The sequence below is a fragment of the Nomascus leucogenys genome, unplaced genomic scaffold (assembly GCF_006542625.1).
Source record: "Nomascus leucogenys isolate Asia unplaced genomic scaffold, Asia_NLE_v1 000527F_266339_qpdss144743sc, whole genome shotgun sequence".
NCBI lineage: Eukaryota > Metazoa > Chordata > Mammalia > Primates > Hylobatidae > Nomascus > Nomascus leucogenys.
Genome location: NW_022096590.1, coordinates 66,082 through 71,876, shown reverse-complemented (window position 1 = coordinate 71,876; position 5,795 = coordinate 66,082). Strand labels below are relative to the sequence as shown.

At 57.7% G+C, this 5,795-nt stretch overlaps 1 pseudogene; it reads right to left on the bottom strand.

Moving 5' to 3' along the window:
- Positions 1–304: 304 nt before the first annotated feature.
- LOC101177032 lies at positions 305–3,966 on the bottom strand (annotated as a pseudogene).
- Between the last annotated feature and the right edge of the window lie 1,829 nt (positions 3,967–5,795).

The window sequence follows — 5,795 nt, the reverse complement described above, 5'->3', positions numbered from 1 at the left end:
CCTGGAGGCTCAGGCCCACTTTCTGCAGTGCCTCAGGCACCCCCTACCCCCCTCCCCCTGATAGCGGCTCTGGTCTGGCCAGCCTCGGCTCATTTAAACTCAACAGTAACCAGGGGATGGGGGAGGCCGAGCCAGAATGACTTTTTTACTCTGCCGACTCTGGAAAGCCTGGTCCCTTGTCATCCATTTCAAAGTGAGAGTCACCTCATGTTTGGAAAACAGATCCGCTCCCAAGTTCAGTGGAGGGATGTGGCATGTAGGACGAAGGACCCTCTTCCTTCTGATTCGGTCTGCACAGTGGATTCTAGGGTTGGAGCTCTCTCTGTGCAGACAGCTGACTCCCTCTACCTTGGGTTCCATCGGCCCCACCCTGGAACACAGGCCTTGGCGGATTCTGGCACTTCCTGGCCCTTAAGTCGCTGTCAGAAACCCCATCTTGTGCTCGGATGCCCCAAATGACTGTGGCTCACGCCTCTCTGGAAACATTTGAAATCTCTCCTCTACGCGTGGCCACCTAAAACCACAGGAGCTCGGGACACATGGCCGCCATCCACCTCACTGTTTTCAGGAGAGAATGCTGAGTGTCTCTTACCAACTCTCTCTTGACTTGATTTCTTCATGGGTGTGTAGTTAAGAAGTAGTGAGACCAGATGTATTAACTCAGGCCAGATGCTGGTGGCTCACACCTGTAACCCCAACACTTTGAGAGGTCGAGGACATAGAATCCCTTGAGGAATTGCTTAACCCTGGGGAGGTTGAGGCTGCAGTGAGTGAGCCATAATGGTGTCACTGCACTCCAGTCTGGGCAAAAGACAGAGTGAGGCACTGTCACAGGCAGGCACGCAGGCAGGCAGGCAGGCAGGCATGCAGGCAGAAAGACAACAGCTGTATTATGTTCTTCTCAGGGTAGGAAGCACAAATAACAGAATACAGCCCTTAATATTTTTTTTGGGGGGGGCGGAGTTTCACTCTTGTTGCCCATGATGGAGTGCAATGGCACCATCTCGGCTCACCACAACCTCCACCTCCAGTTTTCAAGCGATTCTCCTGCCTCAGCCTCCTGAGTAGCTGGGATTACAGGCATGGGCCACCACACCCAGCTAATTTTGTATTGTTAGTAGAGACGGCATTTCTCCATGTGGGTCAGACTGGTCTCGAACTGGCCACCTCAGGTGATCTACCCACCTTGGCCTCCTAAAGTGCTGGGATGATGGGCGTGAGCCATTGCACCTGGCCAGCTACATTTTTTTTTTTAATTTTCAATTTTAATCTATTTATTATTATTATTATCATTTTTTCTTTTTTTTTTTTTTGAGACACAGTGGAGTCTCGCTCTGTCTCCCAGGCTGGAGTGTGGTGGCGCAATCTCGGCTCACTGCAAGCTCCGCCTCCTGGGTTCACGCCATTCTCCTCCTCAGCATCTCCAAGTAGCTGGGACTACAGGCGCCCGTCACCACGCCCGGCTAATTTTTTTGTATTTTTAGTAGAGACGGGGTTTCACCGTGGTCTCGATCTCCTGACCTCGTGATCCGCCCGCCTCGGCCTCCCAAAGTGCTGGGATTACAAGCGTTAGCCACCGCGCCCGGCCCTATTTATTATTATTATTCTTTTTTGAGACAGAGTCTCACTCTGTTGCCCAGACTGGAATGAAGTGGCATGATGGCTCACTGCAAGATCTGCCTCCCAGGTTCATGCCATTTTCCTTTCTCAGCCTCCCAGGTAGCTGGGACTACAGGCACCCACCACCTTGCCTGGCTAATTTTTTGTATTTTGAGTAGAGACAGGGTTTCACTGTCGTAGCCAGGATGGTCTTTATCTCCTGACCCCCGTGGTCTGCACTCCTCGGCCTCCCAAAGTGCTGGGATTACAGGCGTGAGCCACTGCGCTGGGCCTATTTATCTATTTATTAACTTTGAGTCCAGGTTATGAAACCAGTTAGTTTTTGTATTTTTTTAGAGACTAGGTTTCACCATGTTGCCAAGGCTTGGATCGAGGGATCCACCTTCCCACGCCTCCCAAAGTGCGGGGATGACAGGCGTGAGCACCCGGCTCCCCCCGCCCCCAGCTTATCCCTCAGGTGCCCGAGGCCTAGCGGTGGCGTGTCATTTCCACCTCCAGCGCCCCCTCCTCCAGTCGCCGCCGCGGTGTCTGCGAGTGTGTCCTGAGGGAGCTCGTTGGTGTGGGGGTCGAGGCGGTTGAGTAAGATGTGCCCCTCCCACGCGGGGAAGGGCGCTGCCTGGTCTGGCGAACCCAGGTCCCATGCTCCCCTCTGGCTGGTGCGCGTTGGCCGTGTGAGCGATTGCAGTGGGCTTGGGCAGGTGACGTGTGCACCGGCCGGCCGCCGAGGGGCTACCGTTCTGCCTCCGTCCGGTTGTGTGTGGGTTTACTTGGATTGGAGGTGCTTTGCCTGGGAGAAAGGAGGCGGGTGGACGGGTGGGGGGGAACTTGGCGGATCGTGTGCATGCGCACCGGCCAGAACCCCCCGCCCCGACCGCAAAGGCTCAAGGTTGCCGCAGGCAGATTTTTCCTCGTACCGCAGGCCCCCTCCCTTCCCCAGGCGTCGCTGAGTGCCTCTGCAGGCCTGACGAGGGGCGACTGGCGGGTGGGGAGTGTGACACACCCTCAGTGAGAAAACCTTCTCTAGCGATCCGAGAGGTGTGCCTTTGGGGTACAAGATCCTCCGGCCTGGCATGTCTCTCTGCGTTAGGTAGCGCTGCCATAGTGACTCACTTCCAGAGGACACTCCTCCGCTTCCCCCTTGATGGGGTGAGGGGGGAGAGTGAGGGTTCCGCCGGCCTCCGCTGTGGGGGCCGAGGGTGGCTCATCGCCTACTGTGTGGCCTGCGCCTCCCCCTTCCAAGTCGTGGAAGGATCCAGCCAGGCCGGGCGGGAGTCCTAGCGGTTGGGAGGCTGCGCGAGCAGTAGGTGTGCCCTGCGTTCCGTCTGGCACGTGACCCACTCCGATGTGAGCCGGCTGTCCACCCACTCACCTGCGGAGCAGTGAGCGGTGCAGACAACCGCGTTTGCGTGGCACGGGGTTGGGCTGCCTGGCCCTGGGAGGCATCCCACGGAGGGTGCGCTGGTCTTCAGGAGCCTGACCAGGTCAGAGGATGGATGAGAAATGAGCAACGTGGCCCTGGCGTTGGGTTTGTGGCTGAGGTCGCTTCGGAGTCCCGATGGCGGAACCCAGGGCTCGTGAGGTGGGGCTCATTGGGTGTCGAGGGCCGTCTGGCGTCCTAGGTGGGGCGCCGGGACCTTTCTTCTGTCTGTGGCGGTGGGATCCCGTGGCCGTGTTTTCCTAGTGGCCCAGCGGTGCCTGAGGTTTCTCCCCGAGCCGCCCCTCTGTGTGCTCCCGGGTGCCCTTGTCTTTGCGGTCCCTGGCCTTTCCTGTCTGTGCCCCCTTCCCCACCCGCGGATCCTCTCTCCCTGAGTGGCTCACTGGCTTACGCTGTGGTAGCCCTGTCTGGGACCAAACCAGACTCCGCCTTGTGGGGAGCCGCCACTTACCACTGGTTGGCCCATTGTCCGTGTCCCCGGGTGCGCGCCTTTGGGACCAGGTTGGCGGCACCCCACGTGGGCTGGTGGGCACCCGGAGGGTTTGGGGTCGGCCTGCAGCACACGCCTGGGAAGAGGGTTCTGGAGGCTGGCAGGGACGGTGGCGGCGGTAGGGGAGCCCCGGGCCTGCCAAAGGCGTGGGGCCGCCTTTGTGCTCGGAGGCCACTGGCGGTGACACCCCGGGCACTGCCGTCCACCTCTCATTCGCTGCTCGAACGTCGGGGGCGCCCCGCACCCACTGTGCACAAGTGGCTGCCAGTCCCTCGTGGCTGCCGGGCCTGGGTGTTGGGGGTGGTGAGCCCGTCGGGGGTTGGATGGGGTGTCCGGTTCGTGGCCCTACCAAAACCCTCCCACTACCCTGCGCTCACTCCCTCCCTCCCAAATGCTCCGTCTCCCGCCTGGCCGCACCCATCCTTGTGTCAGGGATGCTGGGCCCATCCTCAGGAGGCACCTGCCTCGAGGCCTCACCGTGCTCTACCTAGCTGGTTGATCCTGCCAGTAGCCTATGCTTGTCTCAAAGATTAAGCCATGCATGTCTAAGTAGGCATGGCCGGTACAGTGAAACTGCGAATGGCTCATTAAATCAGTTATGGCTCCTTTGGTCGCTGCCTCCTCTCCTACTTGGATAACTGTGGTAATTCTAGAGCTAATACATGCCGATGAGCGCTGACCTCCTTCGCGGGGGGATGCGTGAATTTATCAGATGAAACCAACCATATCAGCCCATCTTCTGGCCCTGGCCGGGGTGGGGGGGGGCGTGCCAGCTGCTTTGGTGACTCTAGATAACCTCCGGCTGATCGCACGCCCCCCGTGGCAGTGATGACCCATTAGAACGTTTGCCCCATCAACTTTCGATGGTAGTCGCCATACCTACCATGGTGACCACGGGTGACGGGGAATCAGGGTTCGATTCTGGAGAGGGAGCCTGAGAAACGGCTACCACATCCAAGGAAGGCAGCAGGCATGCAAATTACCCACTCCTGACCTGGGGAGGTAGTGATGAAAAATAACAATACAGGACTCTTTTGAGGCCCTGTAATTGGAATGAGTCTGCTTTAAATCCTTCAGTGAGGATCCATTGGAGGGCAAGTCTGGTGCCAGCCACTGCACTAATTCCGGCTCAAATAGCATATATTAAAGTTGCTGCAGTTAAAAAGCTCCTAGTTGGATCTTGGGAATGGGAGGGTGGGTGAGCCACCGCCCATCCCTGCCCATTGCCTCTGGGCGCCCCCTCGATGCTCTTAGCTGAGTGTCCCGCAGGCCCGAAGCATTTACTTTGAAAAAATTAGAGTGTTCAGGCCGGGCACAGTGGCTCACGACAGTAATCTCAGCACTTTGGGAGGCCGAGGCAGGTGGATCACGAGGTCAGGTGATCGAGACCATCCTGGCTAACACGGTGAAACCCAGTCTCTACTAAAAATACAAAAAAGTTAGCCAGGCGAGGTGGCGGGCACCTGGATTCCCAGCTACTTGGGAGGCTGAGGCAGAAGAATGGCGTGAACCCTGGGGGGTAGAGCCTGCAGTGAGCCGAGATCGTGCCACTGCACTCCAGCCTGGGCGACAGCAAGAATCCGTCTCAAAAAAAAAAAAAGAAAAAAGAAAATATTAGAGTGTTCCAAGCAGGCCCGAGCCACCTGGATACCACAGCTAGGAATAATGGAATAGGACCGCAGTTCTATTTTGTTGGTTTTCGGAAATCAGGGCATGATTAAGAGGGATGGCTGGGGGCATTCATATTGTGCCACTAGAGGTGAAATTCTTGTACTGGCGCAGGATGGACCAGAGTGAAAGCATTTGCTAAGAATGTTTTCATTAATCAAGAACGAAAGTTGGGTGCGTTGGGCCCATGGGGGAGTCTGTTTGGGTGGGGCCTGGCCCCTCCCTCGCCTCCCCCATGGACTCCACTCCCCCAGCCGGCTGGGGCTGTGCTGCACTAGCATGTAGCCACTGACACCGTTGGGGGCTTTACCTGATGGCTAACATGCCATCACGTGCATGCTGCGTGTGTGGCGTGTGCCCCATGCCATGGGGGCAGTAACTTCTGGGCGCCCGTGGAGTGGTGTCTGTGTTCGCCCCCCATGGTGGGCACCACCTTCCTGTGTTGTGAAACCTTCCGACCCCTCTCTGGAGTCTCGTCCCATTGCTGTCTGACTGGCCGGCCTGAGGTAACCCCTCTGGGGTCGTGCTATGCCAAGAGGGCCTCCTGGTGTTGGGAGCACCCTCGCCAAATCGACGTTGTAT